Source organism: Grampus griseus (assembly GCF_964374135.1).
Source record: "Grampus griseus genome assembly, chromosome: 8".
Taxonomy (NCBI): Eukaryota; Metazoa; Chordata; class Mammalia; order Artiodactyla; family Delphinidae; genus Grampus; species Grampus griseus.
In genome coordinates this window covers 48709431-48727603 of record NC_139002.1, presented here as the reverse complement: position 1 = coordinate 48727603, position 18173 = coordinate 48709431, and the positions used below count along the sequence as shown (strand labels likewise).

The following is an 18173-nucleotide window of genomic DNA, read 5'->3' as shown; positions in this document are numbered from 1 at the left end:
TATTTTATTTTTATTTTTGGCTGCGTTGGGTCTTAGTTGCGGCGCCCAGGCTCTTCGTTTTGGTGCACAGGCTTCTCTCTAGTTGTGGCGCGTGGGCTCCAGGGCCTGTGGGCTCTGTAGTTGTGGTGCGTGGGCTCCAGAGTGTGTGGGCTCTGTAGTTTGCGGCACACAGGCTCTAGCTGAGGTGCACGGGCTCAGTAGTTGTGGCACGCAGACTTAGTTGCCCCGCGGCATGTGGGATCTTAGCTCCCTGACCAGGGATCGAACCCGCATCCCCTGCGTTGTAAGGCGATTCTTTACCACTGGACCACCAGGGAAGTCCCGGTATTTCATTTTGAGGAATTGTTTTCCTTTCTCCCCCCTCCCTCCCTCCCTCCCTTCCTTCCTTCCCATATCAATGGGGGCAGTGTAATAGAGGGGAAAGAGTATGGGTTTTGTCCAGCAGATTTAGGTTTGGAATTTTGGCACTGTTCCTTACCACTGTGTCATCCTGGGCAAGTGACCTGCTCTGAGACTCCATTTTCACATCTACAAAGTGATGATAGGAATATCTACTTCAAAAGAGTTGTAGAATCATATTGGTTGAATAAGATGATACATATAAAAACCTACTCAGTGGATGGTGGAACTTACTTTTAATAGGGAAACTTGGAAAGTATACCTGCTTTGTTTAACATCCTTTTAAAGAATAAACCAACAGAGGTAGCTTTTTTGGTCTGAACCTTCTGAAGACTCTTTACATAATATTATCTATGGCTGTAACCTGTACTCAAGAGTTGTAGGACCAAGACATCTGTGAGGATTCTATGGGTACTAGAGAAATATGAATCCACGTAGTCTGAACCATACAAAACTGCCAATATTGACATGACCTACAAAAATGGCAATTTCGTATGGTTCAACCTAATACCACTACTGATACCATTAAAAGCACATTTCAGTTTTGTACTTTTTAATGTGAATGTCATATAAAATTTTTAAATTGGGTTATTTCCCGGTTAAAAATATTTAATGAGTAAAATTCATGTCATTTGTTTTTTAGATTAAGGAAGAAATGGTAGAATAAGTCTGCTTGGTTCTCTTTTCCAGAGTAGTTTTAGAAGGTTCAAATTTTGAGTTTGTGAAAATTTCAGCCTCAGGCATTGGGGGAAGGGACATGAAAATCCATATGTATTGTTGGATGTTAAGGAAAAGAGCAAATCTTTGACTATTTTAAGAGAACTACATTAAGATTGTCAGCTAATGAGCTGAAACTTGTTCTGACTGTGATACATTACTAAGCAAAGATTAGAGGAAATTAGTATAACAGAGAAAGAGAGATCCTTTTTTTTTTTCGTTTGCTACATATGTGGGAGAGACGAAGGATTGGGAGTGTGTAGGAGAAGTGTTGAGAGGATATGTGGGAGAAGAATTGTTTAAAATGTTCAAAGGGAACTAAAATGAAGATAGGAAAATGTACGCTGGGGTACGGGTTTCCAAGGGCAGCTACTCAGACAAGTGCTTCCAGTACTTTCATCAGCACTAGTAGCTTTTGAACTTCCATCTGTGCTGTCTGCTGGGCTGGGAGTACTCTGTCTGCTCGACAGTCACAGGTGATCCTGTCACCCTGGCCTTGGGAAGCCCAATTCAAATCCTTCTTCATCTAAGAAATTCTCCCTAGCAAGTAAAGGGAATTTACATCCTCTATCATCAAAACTAAAGCAAAGAAAAGTACTTCTATTTCTTCTAACTCTCTCTTCCCAAGTGTTCTGTAAATGGTTTATGCTTGTGTCTAGTAGCAATGTGTGGGCTAGGAAATATATTTATACATCTGACATGGCCTTAAGACCATATAGTCTACATTTATAGAATGTCTATAACTTGCCAGAGGCTGTGCCCTCTACTGGAATCAATAAAAATAAGATTTGGATTTGCTACCAGAGAGATCACAGCCTTATGCTGTGATCTACACCTTTGAAATGTAAAAATGTACTCATGCTATGAAGGACTCTACCATGTTTCTGAAATTCCTTCCTCATAGGGAGTATTGGGAATCCTTTAATTCTACCATGTAAGAGTCATTGCTCTAGCTTTAAGCTTGTTATACTATTAAAATCTCAATATAGTTGCAATAACACTTCGCCGTTTTCCTGACATTCAACTTCAATGTGAACTGCTGCATCTGATTTCTTTCAAGAAATAGAAGTAGGTTTTCACTGAGGGGGTGACAGAAAGAGCATGAGGACACTAGAATCCTAGGTACACACAGAGTGTGAGCAGGGAGAGTTCATGGACCAGAAGTGCGGGAAATGGACCAGAGGTTAGCTTCCGCCTGGCCGGAGCAATGTCACTGGGCTGAGATGGGATGATCACCAGAAAGCCAGTGTTCAAGGCTGGCTCATAGAGCTGTGAACACTAGGACTGCTGATGGCACTGTCAAAGAAGGCAGAACCACCTACTACCCCCCTCTGTGTCAGGCAGCATGCTGGGTGTTCTATCCCTGGCACAATTTAAGCCCCATAACAATTCTTTGATGTACGAATCTGCCCTATTTTGTAGATGAGAAGATTTAGTTCAGGGAGGCTAAGTAATTGTCCAAAGGTCTCAGACCCAGTTAGCAGTAAAGCAAGGTTCAACTATCTCTCAGTTTCCAAAGCCAACATTTTTCCTTCAGTTTGCTCTTTGGGAAATAAAGGCATCTAGTCAACTTTAAAGGCCAAATGCTATTCCAAGGGAAATAGTTTTGAACGAATGACCACTTGAGGACCAGCTTATGACACACCAGATGAAGACAACTTGAATGTGAGAACCAATTTTATTTCCAACATTTTCAAGAGTAGAAACGAATACTCTCAATCGGATATCCTCTGCAGAGATACTCTCTCCCAAGCCCTGTGGGTGGTCAGCTGACCTCCTGCTGACTAACTATGACTAACTACAATGGAGTGAAATGACACCCTATCACTCTGCCCACCTACTTAGCACAGTGAAGACCTGCAGTAAATGTTTCATAACATGAGAAAATGGAGACTCGATAAGACTGAGTGGTTTGTTCAAGATTAATTTGTTCAAGATTACTTAGGTGTTATGTGGTAGAAACAGGATTTGAAAACAAACCTGTTAAGTTCACAAACTCTTGCTTTTAGCTAGGGCCTCTTTGAGTTCTGATACATTTTCTGGGGCAACACAAATAAGTCTACATTCATTTCTACAGAAAGGCCTTGCAAATGCTTTAACAACACAACAACAACAAGGAGCCAGCATTCATCAAATCCTTCCATGTGCCAAATGTGACACTAAACATACATGCATTATTTTGGTTCTTTTCCCTAACAGCTCTATAAGTAGGCACAGTCACCATTTTGTCGATGAGGAAACTGAGAAGGAGAAGTAAATTGCCCAAGTTCACAATTATAAGTCCAGAGTCAGAATCCAGATCTACTTTTTTTCCTTTGTGTATATATCAGTACTTTTATTTTTTATCTTGTAGAGGTAGTTATAACTTTTTAAGTAGTATATAAATGAACATAGGTATAAGCCAGCCAGAACAAAATAATTAGTATGTATTTAAAGGAATTAGATTTTTTTCTTCTTTTCCAGCTTAGGATAAGAATTTCTATAACACAATAATCACCTACATCATAGATTCTTTCGAACCAAATGGCAACTACATATATATATAGAAGACAAGTACCGATGCATTAGACGTACCGAAAACACCTCCTTTGATGAAATCACTTAGGATTGTAAAAAAAATAAGTATCATCCGACATCTGGATGTTCAATAAAAGAGTTGGAAGGCTAAATAAATGGGGGAGTCACTCTACCCACTTTCCTGTTTCCAGCTTTTAGGGTTGCAAGTTTATTTGTAGGTTTAACATATACAGTCCCATACCTACTATTTCTTCTTCAAGAACTTCTGGATGGTAGCGTTAAAAAAACTTGAAAGCTTGATCTTCTTCTGAATTTCCCAAGTGTTTCTGCACTTTTTTTTCAAATGGGCCTCCTTGTCAGGGTTCACCTTTACTTTTATAAGTTCTATAATACTATTCTCTCCCATGGTACAAGGAACACTGAGGAATACTTCTTCATTTATTCCATAGAGGTCCACAATTGGTAGAAACTGGATGGGTCTCAAAATACTCTGTGTTAAAATACCTTGTGCTAAATCAGCTACAGATAGGCCAGTGGCCCAAGAAGTAGTTAACCCTTGAACAACATGGGGTGAGGGAGGAGTTAGGGGCCCTAGCACTCTGTGACGTTTAAAATCCACCTACAACCAACAGTCGGGCCCTCCATATATGTGGTTCCACCGCGTCCATGGTTTTGTATCCAGGAATTCAACCAATCCTGTGTAGATAGCGTAGTACCGTAGTATTTACTGTAGAAAAAAATCCACATATAAGTAGACTGGCAAAGTTTAAACCTGGGGGCTTCCCTGGTGGCACAGTGGTTAAGAATCTGCCTGCCAAAGCAGGGGACACGGGTTTGAGCCCTGGCCCGGGAAGATCCACATGCCATGGAGCAACTAAGCCCATGCGCCACAACTACTGAGCCTGTGTTGTAGAGCCCGCAAGCTGCAACTACTGAGCCCGTGGGCCACAACTACTGAGTCCACGTGCCACAACTACTGAAGCCCATGTGCTTAGAGTTTGTGCTCTGCAACAAGAGAAGCCACCGCAATGAGAAGCCTGCTCACCACAATGAAGAGTCGCTCCCGCTCGCCACAACTAGAGAAAGCGGGCACGCAGCAATGAAGACCCAAAGCAGCCAAAAAAAAAAAAAGTGACTGTTTTAAAGAGGGTGTAGTCAACAATGTCAGTTACTTCTAAGGGGAGAAGACAAAAAATTGGAGGCTGAAAACATTCATTAGATTTATTCATTAAGAAAGTCACAAATGATCTTAATGAGAACAGTTTAACTGGAGTTGTGAATATAGAAGATGCATTGCAGTAGCTTGAGTCAAGAATGGTAGGTGAAGAGAGGACATAGAAAATTAAAAAAAAAAAAAGTTTAAACCTGTGTTGTTCAAGCGTCACCTGTATTGCCTTTCGTTTCAATAGCCTCACAGGCATTAGCTATCATTTCTTTGCAGATATTTTTCCACTACACATGATCTTTATCAGCTCCTAAATCTGGGTTCAGATTCTTCAAAGCAATCAGCAATGTTAACTCCACACAGAAACACTTGAGTCTCCAAGCTTCCAAGGATCCACCCATGACAGCTTTCAGGGTGGATATCAAGCTTCTGCCCATCAAGGGAGGGAAATGGGGAGTGTCCAGATTATAGCCACTTCCAATAACACAGTTTGGGAAATTCATTCAACTTCCAAGCTACATAAGATAACCACTGGATTAGAAACAATAATCATTTTGCCACAGGGACTGGATGGGATAATATGGGAAATCATTAAAGATAGTCACATTCCAGTGGATTAAATTAAGGTGTATTTCTCCTTTTTCCTGGTGTGCATCTGCTGTGATAATCACTAAATTGGAGATTGCAGTGACAAGATAATCTTTGCTGGAAACAATATTTGGCATTTTCATAAAAGGACTGCCAAGTTCAAGATCTAGTGTCTCACCCTTCAATTTGCCTTCATCAGCAACCACAAAGGCAAGTTCATCATTCAAGCCTTCTAAAAAATGGTGATAGCACGGGCCATGCCAACTGATCCACTTCCTGTAGTGGAGACCTCATTGTGAAGAATGGCCTTCTTGGAAGTGAAATTCATCATAAATTCACGGGCGACAGGGGTGAAGGGCCAGCAGAATGCCTGTCGCCTGCAGGGGACACTAAGCCATCCCCAGGTGAAGAAAAACTCCCGCACTGCCTGCTCTCCAGCTGACCCTTGGGGCTCCCTGGGCCCAGTTCATGTCTGCTCATGCACGAGGTGGAGGAAGAGATTGGAGGAAGCCTCTGAAGGTTTACCATCCCCCTCATCTTGTTACTGAGCAAGGTCACACCCATCACGCAGGGGCCTCCCCGGGGCTTTGCCCAGGCCTCCAGAAAGGACTTCCCCCATGTGCTCAGGCTAAGGCAGTCAAGGAGCTTCTTCTCTAGCATGTGGATCCTGGAGTGACCCTTTTACAAACCCGTGTTGGCTTCCATATTTGACATGCATAATAAACCTAACCCAGGTCCCTGGAATTATTTATTTTCTATTTTTTAGTGTGGATACCAAGTCAAACCCACACTTTCTGACTCCAGAGCCAACAAGCTTAAGCATCATTATAGCTAATCCCATCTCCCTTGATCTCACCCTCTTCAGGGCATCCTAATTTCTCTTTCACCCTCTAATATATCTTGTACACTAATCCTAGTCTGTTGCTTCTTGATTCCTTTATAAAAATGCAGCAACTAGAATGGAACATATAACCCTAGGAAGGGTCTAACCAGTGTGAAGGCCAGAAGCTTGTCCGCTTTCTAGGCACCAGTACCGTATTTCTGTAAATAGGTTCCAGGTAAATATTTTGACATCATCATCAGATGGCTACCTTGGGGTCACCTAAAACCACAAGATCTTTTGCTAAGGAGATGCTGCCATATGTCTCCATTCTCAATTGGTGCAATTAATTTTGGGAACTGTATTCTCCCAGACTGTCTTCCTTAGTAAGGGATTTTGTATGTGTGGTAAACCTAAGCAGCCAACAGGTATTTATAGGGTCTGTGCCAGTAGTTTGGTTTCTTATGGCTACTTATTAGATTAATACCTCTTGAACCTCAGTTTTCTTTTTTTTTAATTGGAAAATGGGAAAAGAATATATTCCCTGCTAATGTCGTGGGAGGTTCAAATGAGATAATGCACAAAATGTAAGGTGATGTTATTATCACAGATAATCTAGGTTTTAATACCACACCAGAAAGGTAATTATAACCGCTAAACCCATAATCACAGAAACTGTAGCCCACAGGTCCTTTAACTATCCCAAACATAAGATCATCTATGCAGATTTTAACAAGGAAAACATTTTTAATATTCTTTTTTCCCCATTTAAAGATGTTCCAAGTTGGCTTTCATTGCCCTCTAGTGGTTGTTGTATGGAAGACATAACTCATTTTTACATTTTTATTTTTTAAGATGTCAGGCAGTCGTAAAACGTTCTTCAAATACTTTTAGGTTACATACATTCCTGTCAGTTGTAATCCTTAAAGAGTCAACCTATAGGCACAGTTTCTAACATCTTGCCCAGCACAATATAGGTATACAGTATCATGTATTATTTTACTAGGTCTTCACTTAGGATCTACTGACTTAAAATAATTAACTTTATTTATTCATTCATTAAATATTTGTAGGATATCTATTATGTGTCAGGCAAACAAGATAGACGTTGTCCTGGCTTACAATCTAGTGAGAAAATGGAGTATTAAATATGTCGGTACAAATTAGTGTGGTAAATGATGTGATAGGGAAAGTACTGGATATATGAGTCTATTAAAAGGGGTACCTAAAAAAAAAAAGGGGTACCTAACCTGGGGGCATCTCTGTGTGTGTTGAGAGGGTGGGGTGGCATTCATGAAAGAGGGTGTTTAGAGAGTGTAACAAGTGGCCTGAGATCTAAAGGATGAATAGAAGAGACTTATTCAGGAGAAGGGGCTGGGGAGGGGAGAGTGTTTGACGGATTAAATGTAGGTAGATAATGGGAAGAAGGGAGCTTTAGAGATGAGGCTGGACAAGGTAAAAAAAGCTGTATTAAGGAATTTTAACTTTTTTCTGGTGATTAAATTATAACCAACAGACTGAAAAAGCATGAGTGCATGCCTTCAATTTCTTTTTTTTTTAACCTGCTAGTTTTTGATTTTGTTTTGAATTTTATATTATTTATTTTTTATACAGCAGGTTCTTATTAGTTATCCATTTTATGCACAGCAGGGTATACATGTCAATCCCAATCGCCTGATTCATCACTCCACCACCCTCACCCCCCTGCCACTTCCCCCCTTGGTGTCCATACGTTTGTTCTCTACATCTGTGTCTCAATTTCTGTCCTGCAAACCGGTTCATCTGTACCATTTTTCTAGGTTCCACATGTATGCATAAATATACGACATTTGTTTTTCTCTTTCTGACTTACTTCACTCTGCATGACAGTCTCTAGATCCATCCATGTCTCTACAAATGACCCAATTTCATTCCTTTTTATGGCTGAGTAATATTCCATTGTATATATGTACCACATATTCTTATTTATTTATTTATTTATTTTTGGCTGTGTTGGGTGTTCGTTCCTGTGCATGGGCTTTCTCTAGTTGCGGAGAGAAGGGGCCACTCTTCATCACGGTGCGCGGTGTACCACATCTTCTTTATCCATTCGTCTGTCGATGGGCATATAGGTTGCTTCCATGACCTGGCTATTGTACATAGTGCTGCAATGAACATTGGGGTGCATGCGTCTTTTTGAATTATGGTTTTCTCTGGGTATATGCTCAGTAGTGGGATTGCTGGATCATATGGTAATTCTATTTTTAGATTTTTAAGGAACCTCCATACTGTTATCCATAGTGGCTGTATCAATTTACATTCTCATCAACAGTGCAAGAGGGTTTCCTTTTCTCCACAGCCTCTCCAGCATTTGTTGTTTGTAGATTTTCTGATGATGCCCATTCTAACAGGTGTGAGGTGATACCTCATTGTAGTTTTGATTTGTATTTCTCTAATAATTAGTGATGTTGAGCAGCTTTTCATGTGCTTCTTGACCATCTGTATGTCTTCTTTGGAGAAATGTCTATTTAGGTCTTCTGCCCATTTTTGGATTGGGTTGTTTATTTTTTTAATATTGAGCTGCATAAGCTGCTTGTATATTTTGGGGATTAATCCTTCGTCCGTTGATTCATTTGCAAATATTTTCTCCCATTCTCTGCGTTGTCTTTTCATCTTGTTTATGGTTTCCTTTGCTGTGCAAAAGCTTTGAAGTTTCATTAGGTCCCATTAGTTGATTTTTGTTTTTGTTTCCATTACTCTAGGCGGTGGATCAAAAAAGATCTTGCTGTGATTTATGTCAAAGAGTGTTCTTCCTATGTTTTCCTCTAAGAGTTTTATAGTGTCTGGTTTTACGTTTAGGTCTCTAATCCATTTTGAGTTTATTTTTGTGTATGATGTTAGGGAGTGTTCTAATTTCATTCTTTTACATGTAACTGTCCAGTTTTCCCAGCACCACTTATTGAAGAGGCTGTCTTTTCTCCATTGTATATTGTTGCCTCCTTTGTCATAGATTAGTTGACCATAGGTGTGTGGGTTTATCTCTGGGCTTTCTATCCTGTTCTATATTTCTGTTTTTGTGCCAGTACCATATTGTCTTGATTACTGTAGCTTTGTAGTATAGTCTGAAGTCAGGGAGTCTGATCCCTCCAGCTCCGCTTTTTTCCCTCAAGACTGCTTTGGTTATTCGGGGTCTTTTGTGTCTCCATACAAATTTTAACATTTTTTGTTCTAGTTCTGTAAAAAATGCCATTGGTAATTTGATAGGGATTGCATTGAATCTGTAGATTGCTTTGGGTAGTATAGTCATTTTCACAATATTGATTCTTCCAATCCAAGAACATAGTATATCTCTCCATCTGTTGGTATCATCTTTAATTTCTTTCATCAGTGTCTTATAGTTTTCTGCATACAGGTCTTTTGTCTCCCTAGGTAGGTTTATTCCTAGGTATTTTATTCTTTTTGTTGCAATGGTAAATGGGAATGTTTCCTTAATTTCTCTTTTGGATTTTTTTATCATTAGTGTATAGGAACGCAAGAGATTTCTGTGCATTAATTTTGTATCCTGTAACTTTACCAAATTCATTGATTAGCTCTAGTAGTTTTCTGGTGGCATCTTTAGGATTCTCTATATATAGTATCCTGTCATCTGCAAACAGTGACAGTTTTACTTCTTCTTTTCCAATTTGTATTCCTTTTCTTTTTCTTCTCTGATTGCCATGGCTAGGACTTCCAAAACTATGTTGAATAATAGTGGTGAGAGTGGACATTCTTGTCTTGTTCCTGATCTTAGAGGAAATGCTTTCAGTTTTTCACCATTAAGAATGATGTTTGCTGTGGGTTTGTCGTATATGGCCTTTATTATGTTGAGGTAGGTTCCCTTGTGCCCACTTTCTGGAGAGTTTTTATCATAAATGGGTGTTGAATTTTGTCAAAAGCTTTTTCTGCATCTATTGAGATGATCATATGGTTTTTATTCTTCAATTTGTTAATATGGTGTATCACATCGATTGATTTCCATATATTGAAGAATCCTTGCATCCCTGGGATAAATCCCACTTGATCATGGAGTATGATTCTTTTAATATGTTGTTGGATTCTGCTTGCTAGTATTTTGTTGAGGATTTTTGCATCTATTATTCATTAGTGATATTGGTCTGTAATTTTCTTTTTTTGTGACATCTTTGTCTGGTTTTGGTATCAGGGTGATGGTGGCCTCATACAATGAGTTTGGGAGTGCTCCTTCCTTTGCAGTTGTTTGGAAGAGTTTGAGAAGGATGGGTGGTAGCTCTTCTCTAAATGTTTGATAGAATTCACCTGTGAAGCCATCTGGTCCTGGACTTTTGTTTGTTGGAAGATTTTAAATCACAGTTTCAATTTCAGTGTTTGTGATTGGTCTGTTCATATATTCTATTTCTTCCTAGTTCAGTCTTGGAAGGTTATACCTTTCTAAGAATTTGTCCATTTCTTCCAGGTTGTCCATTTTATTGGCATAGAGTTGCTTGTATTAGTCTCTTAGGATGCTTTGTATTTCTGCGGTGTCTGTTGTAACTTCTCCTTTTTCATTTCTAATTTTATTGATTTCAGTCCTCTTCCTCTTTTTCTTGATGAGTCTGGCTAATGGTTTATCAATTTTGTTTATCTTCAAAAAGAACTAGTTTTTAGTTTTATTGATTTTTGCTATTGTTTTCTTTGTTTCTATTTCATTTCTTTCTGCTCTGATCTTTATGATTTCTTTATTTCTACTAACTTTGGGTTTTGTTTGTTCTTCTTTCTCTAGTTCCTTTAGGTGTAACGTTAGATTGTTTATTTGAGATTTTTCTTGTTTCTTGAGGTAGGCTTGTGTAGCTATAAGGTTCCCTCTTAGAACTGCTTTTGCTGTATCCCATAGGTTTTGGATTGTCATGTTTCCATTGTCATTTGTCTCTAGGTATTTTTTGATTTCCTCTTTGATTTCTTCAGTGATCTCTTGGTTGTTTAGTAACATATTGTTTAGCCTCCATGTGTTTGTGTTTTTTACGTGTTTTTCCCTGTAATTCATTTCTGATCTCATAGTGTTGTGGTCAGAAAAGATGCCTGATAAGATTTCAGTTTTCTTAAATTTACTGAGGCTTGATTTGTGGCCCAAGATGTGATCTATCCCGGAGAATGTTCCGCACGCACTTGAGAAGCAAGTGTAATCTGTTTTTGGATGGAATGTCCTATAAATATTAATTAAATCTATCTGGTCTGTTGTGCCATTTAAAGCTTGTGTTTCCTTATTAATTTTCTGTCTGGATGATCTGTCCATTGGTGTAAGTGAGGTGTTAAAGTCCCCCACTATTACTGTGTTACTGTTGATTTCCTCTTTTATAGCTGTTAGCAGTTGCCTTATGTATTGAGGTGCTCCTGTGTTGGGTGCATATATATTTATAATTGTTATATCGTCTTCTTGGATTGATCCCTTGATCATTATGTCATGTCCTTCCTTGTCTCTTGCAACATTCTTTATTTTAAAGTCTGTTTTATCTGATATGAGTATTGCTACTCCAGCTTTCTTTTGATTTCCACTTGCATGGAATATCTTTTTCCATTCCCTCACTTTCAGACTGTATGTGTCCCTAGGTCTGAAGTGGGTCTCTTGTAGACAACATATACATGGGTCTTGTTTTTGTATCCATTCAGCAAGCCTGTGTCTTTTGGTTGGAGCATTTAATCCATTCAGGTTTAAGGTAATTACTGATACGTATGTTCTTATTACCATTTTCTTAATTGTTTTGGTTTGCTTTTGTAGGTCCTTTTCTTCTCTTGTGTTTCCCACTTAGAGAAGTTCCTTTAACATTTGTTTTAGAGCTGGTTTGATGGTGCTGAATTCTCTTAGCTTTTGCTTGTCTGTAAAGCTTTTGATTTCTCATTCAAATCTGAATGAGCTCCTTGCAGGGTAGAGTAATCTTGGTTGTCGTTTCTTCCCTTTCATCACTTTAAGTATATCATGCTACTCCCTTCTGGCTTGTAGAGTTTCTCCTGAGAAATCAGCTGTTAACCTTATGGGAGTTCCCTTGTATGTTATTTGTTGTTTTTCCCTTGCTGCTTTCAATAATTTTTCTTTGTCTTTAATTTTTGCCAATTTGATTACTGTGTATCTCGGTGTGTTTCTCCTTGGATTTATCCTGTATGGGACTCTCTGTGCTTCCTGGACTTGGGTGGCTATTTCTTTTCCCATGTTAGGGAAGTTTTCGACTATAATCTCTTCACATATTTTCTTGGGTCCTTTCTCTCCTTCTCCTCCTTCTGGGACTCCTACAGTCCGAATGTTGTTGCATTTAATGTTGTCTCAGAGGTCTCTTAGGCTGTCTTCATTTCTTTTCATTCTGTTTTCTTTATTCTGTTCCACAGCAGTGCTTTCCACCATTCTGTCTTCCAGGTCACGTATCTGTTCTTCTGCCTTAGTTATTCTGCTATTGATTCCTTCTAGTGTATTTTTCAATTCAGTTATTGTATTGTTCATCTCTGTTTGTTTGTTCTTTAATTCTTCTAGGTCTTTGTTAAACATTTCTTGCATCTTCTTGATCTTTACCTTCATTCTTTTTCCGAGGTCCTGGATCATCTTCACTCTCATTTTTCTAAATTCTTTTTCTGGAAGGTTGCCTATCTCCACTTCATTTAGTTGTTTTTCTGGGGTTTTATCTTGTTCCTTCATCTGGTACATAGCCCTCTGCCTTTTCATCTTGTCTATCTTTCTGTGAATGTGGTTTTTGTTCCACAGGCTGCAGGGTTGTAGTTCTTCTTGCTTCTGCTGTCTGACCTCTGGTGGATGAGGCTATTTAAGAGGCTTGTGCAAGTTTCCTGATCCATGCCTTCAATTTTTATTTTAGTTTTAAGAAACATTTTATTATTTAAAGGGAAATCTTTAGTTATTAGTCATAAATTGTTTGAAACCTTCAGTGCCTCTTTTTATCATCCAAAGTTTCTCCAACACATATGTTCCTAAAATGTTGGAGCTGGAAGGGACTTCAGACATCACGAATTTCCCTCCTTTCACTTCACAGAGCTTTGAGGGAGTGGGTGGTCAGGTCAGGAATTGGTCAGGTTGCATCGTGTGGCTACCCCTGGGAACTGTTTGCTTTTCCCACCATAGTCCAGTGTTCAGATTCCTTAGCCCAGGTCAGAGACCTGACGAGTCTCCTGTTATCTCCTGTCTTGTTGACTCGGATTGTTCAGAATTCCTGAGCACCCCTAGCTTTTCACTTCTGCATCAGACTTCATGCTCTTCGTTTGTGGCCTAATGAAAAGATGGTTTATCTTTGACTTGTGGGGAGGATCTGGGCGGTCTTCTCATTTCTGAGGAGAGCACGAATCCTCCCCAGATCACTGGGTCAGGTTTAGCCTCTTCTCTTGAACTCCATTGTCTCTCTGTACTTTTCTTACGGCATAACTCTGTGTGGACCTACTCACTTCTAGACTACATGCATCTTGAGGACATGACACATGGCTTAGTCATCACTGCATCCTGCATAGCAAGAGAATGCAGGCCCTGAAAACCTCTATCAAGTTTGTTGTAGACAGGGATGGGTATATAAATGAACAGAGTGGGATATCCTATTTCCTAACAGAAGATTTAAGTAAATGTTGGTAAGGGAATGAAAAATATATTACCTTAATAGCTCGTTAGCAGATTTTTTTCTCAGGGAAAAAAAGAAGTTTAGAAAATGCAATGATGAGCTACCTGAGGTGAAATGAGAGTCTCTTACAAGCAAGGAAAAATAATAGCTGTATTTTTAATGAGAAATGACCATGAATCAGAAGGTAATAAGAGATTAGAGAAGAGAGGTCAGGAAGGGGGGAAAAAGAGAAATCTGGGCAGCATGGGAGAATGCCCAAAGGACTTTAAACCAGAGATATCTGATGCCCATTTAAAAATGCTTCATGTTTGATGTGAACTCACGGCCATCTTTTTGAACTTAGTGGTACTGTCTACTACACAAAGGAGATGTTGTTTATGCTACAGCATGTCATTTATGCTTGATACAGAAAGTGTGCTTTCCTGTGAGGTTTGCAACTCTGGGACAACTACCTCATGTCCATATATGCTAAACATGGAGGCAGATTAAAGAAATGAAAGAAAAATGTAGTTTCTACTCTCCTGAATTCTATCACAAATCTGTGAGTAGAATAATAAAAATACATGAAAAAAAAAGGTCATAGTTTAGTGCAGTTTCTGTTGCACACAAAACACAAGAGATATAGGCAATAAATGGTTTTGTAGTTTGGATCACAACATCATTTTCAGCATGGTCCATCAGGCACTGTTCCCTCCAGGGTAGATTTTGAACAGAGAAATAACAAGCAATTAAATTATATGGAAGATTAACTAGGCCCTTCACTGACCCCTCTTTTTCTTTCCTTCAAGCAAGAGAATCATCGATCAGTCTATGTTCAGGAAGGAGCAACATTTTTCATTTTGAGCTTTTCTCAAGCAGTCTTAGCTCTTAGGGCTCCTGGCTGATTCTTAGCTCTGTAACTTAAAAAAAAAAAATGGGACTCTCATAATATAAAAAAATAGAAAAAAAAGGCAACGAAGTGAAAAATTTTTCTTTCAGATCTTAATTTACTGTTTATTCTCTGAATTATATTTTAAAAGCCTAGCGTTAGGATGACAACCAGTTTTAATCCAAATACAATCCACAGTACGAAAACTCGGCACACAGGCCAGACACCACTGTATACAGTTAGTTCTATGCAAAATCTATTACTGCCATCTTGTGGATTCTCAGGGAATAACACCAGTTGCAATGTTCTGTTTACTCTGTCTTGGAGTACTAAGTTCGTATGGCACAGTATATGAAAATAACTGGGAGAATGTATAAGAAAAGAGCAGCTAAATACCCAATTTTCCATTTAACTTTATCACTTTGAAGGCAGTATTCAACTTCTCTGGCTTTCAGAGTGATTTGTCTTGTCTTTTGAGGCTCTCAGGACAAGAGAGTGGATGTTCCCAATGAGAGGAATCCCTGGAGGTCATTTCTCCAGGAGCGGATACTTATGTAAGCCTGGGGACTGAAGAAGGGGGTATTTTCTTTTTTTATTGGCTTGCTGATGTGCAGGTGGGTCCTGACATTCCAAAAGCACAGCAAAATACAGCATAGGAAGAGCTTCTTCCAGGAAAAAAAAAAAATGCTACTCCTGGGATACCATCCGCCGATCCACACTTCAGTTATTCTCTTGTAAGCTTTGCATCTTGGCTTTCTCGTTCTCAAAAAACACTTCAACTGGAAAACTGAGGTAATATGTTGGATCATGGATAGCATAGGCAACTTAAAAAAAATCATCTGAGCCTTTCAGGGAAAATTTTGGAATAAACCTTTAAAGGCTTTCCCTTCCGCTTAGGGAAGCCTTCTTCAAGTTCGTTCATTTGCTAATTTATTCACCACTTACAAACACCTCTGAGTGCCTAGCACTGGGTTAGGCCCTGGGAGGCAGTTATAATCCAGCCACACCTCTGTCCTCAAGGAACTCACAGTCTGTTGGGGAAAATATTCATGAAAACAATCCAAGATCAAAAGGAGAACACAGGATGTCATTGAAGAGCTGTGGAGATACAAGGGTTGGGAGGAGGTGGGAGGCCTGCTCTCCCTGTATCTGAGTCCTACCTAAGGGCCTTCTGTAGGCCCTTTCATTCAGCTTCCTCCATATTCAATAAATTTCTCCCTCCTCTGAACTCTTGAAGCTCTTAATTGGAATAACTAGTTCACCTGGTGATCATCTCAGGCACCTTGCGCGGTTAGTTTTCACCAGACCAGTCTCTATCCCACTTCTCTACTTGCAATTTGATCTTAATAATTAAAATGTCATTTAGAAAGGATAATCAGGCTATGGCTTCAAATATAATCCTCATTCTTTCCTTTCTGATGTATATATATATATCAGAATATATAATATTTATAATATTTATATATATAATTAAAAGCATGCTCTAAGCATCTACTATATATGTTAGAAATTTTGGTTTTAGCAATTCTCAGCGTTCAGTTTTTTAATTTTTTAATTTTTTTTATTTTTTTGTGGTACACGGGCCTCTCACTGTTCTGGCCTCTCCCATTGCGGAACACAGGCTCCGGACGCGCAGTCTCAGCGGCCATGGCTCACGGGCCTACCCGCTCCGCGGCATGTGGGATCTTCCCGGACCGGGGCACGAACCCGTGTCCCCTGCATCAGCAGGCGGACTCTCAACCACTGCGCCACCAGGGAAGCCCAGCATTCAGTTTTTAGACATAATTTCAGAGGATGAATACTCTGAAGGGGTTCCCCCTCTTCCAAAATGGGAATTTTCATGGGGATAATGTGAGATAGGATTTTCTGCAGGTAAACAGTTTTTATCATGTGGAGCTGTTGTCGCATCTGTCTGGTTTTATTCCCTTCTCCAGCCCAAGAGTCTCTTCATTTCCCTCGTAAACTTATCCAGGTTCCTTATGCCCCTTAATATGGTCTTATTTAAGGATCTGTCTTCATCTTCCTTGCTCTGATCTCCCTGGAGGGCGAAGATCCTTCTATTTAACTCTTTATTCCTAAAGCTGGGCATGTCATGATCTTTATATGGGTCTCAGAGGGGTCCTATCCCTGTGCTGCATGTGCCTCTCCTTTCCCTTCCAGCACCCTGCATGAGTCACGTGGGTCCCCTGATCTACACAGTAGCTTGGGGGTTAGTGATTTGACCTATGATTTCTTCTGCTTCAAGTAGTGTAGTTGCTCTGAACCTGGGCAGAAGTTAGGAGGAAGAGCAAGGGCCAAAGCCTCCCTTGGGAATTTGGGGTGGTAGAAAGAGAGAAGTAGCTTATACCCGGGAAGAATGCGGCCGATGGGGTGCTCACTGACTCTTTTCATTTGTCAGTCATTGAGGATGGTCATTGTATGTGGTGAAGTGAATTGTGGTGGTCATGGGAGTGGTACTCATGATGATTGGCAATAAGACAAGGTGATACCTGATATCAAGGAACTTATTATTATTATTATTTGCGGTACGCGGGCCTCTCACTGTTGTGGCCTCTTCCGTTGCGGAGCACAGGCTCTGGACGCGCAGGCTCAGCCGCCATGGCTCACGGGCCCAGCTGCTCCGCAGCATGTGGGATCTTCCCGGACCGGGGCACGAACCCACGTCCCCTGCATCGGCAGGCAGACTCTCAACCACTGCGCCACCAGGGAAGCCCCAGAACTTATTATTATTGATATAAAATAACAAAATAGCAGGGTGAGAAGACTAAAATAATGTGATCTTTTCTATCACATTGGTCATGCATTATAACCATGTTCATGTCCTATTTCTCCACTAGGTTATAACCCCGTGAGGGTGGGATCAATGTCTTATTCGTCTCTCTCTTCCCTAGAGCACCTAGCATACTACTTGATAGTCATGCTGTCATTATTGAGCACCTACGATGTGCCAGGCCCTGTTCATGCTCTGGGAACGTAGCAATAAATAAAATGGATCATAGGAGATATTTAATAAATCAAAGAATTAAAAAATAAGAATTGCAGTCATGTACGTGAAATATTTTCCACCTCCTCCCCTCCCTCCGTCTTTCTCTAAATAAATAAATAAAAATTGATAAATAAAACACTAGTTTTCCCCCTCTAGTAGATCATTTCCACCAACATATAAACATTGTTCTATTGATAAAACCAAACTCTACCCTCTAGTGGCCATCCTATTTCATTCCCCTTTTTAGCAAAACTCAAAGGAGATATCTGTACTCATTGTCATTAATTTCTCTCCTTTCATTATCTTAGAAATCCACTTTATACAGATCTCACCCCATTACACTACAGAAACTGCTTTTTCATTTGATCAGTAAGTTCCATGTTATTAAATTCAGCAGTTAATTTTCAGTTCCCATCTTACAGGACTTACCAACATTTAAAGCAGTTGATGCCACTCTCTGGAAATACTTTCTCTTTTTAGCTCCCAGGGTCCTACTTGCTTTCCTCCTACGTTACTGGTTGCTACTCTTAGTTCCC

At 39.8% G+C, this 18173-nt stretch overlaps 1 protein-coding gene and 1 pseudogene across 7 annotated transcripts in view; both read right to left on the bottom strand.

Moving 5' to 3' along the window:
* Positions 1-18173, bottom strand: part of DLG2 (discs large MAGUK scaffold protein 2) — a gene marked incomplete at its 5' end in the record, with an annotated part of 938475 nt that overhangs the window by 333711 nt on the left and 586591 nt on the right. The window lies entirely within an intron of this gene.
* LOC309825613 (L-lactate dehydrogenase A-like 6B) lies at positions 5148-5714 on the bottom strand (annotated as a pseudogene). Its single transcript has one exon. The product of its transcript is annotated as an L-lactate dehydrogenase A-like 6B (transcript).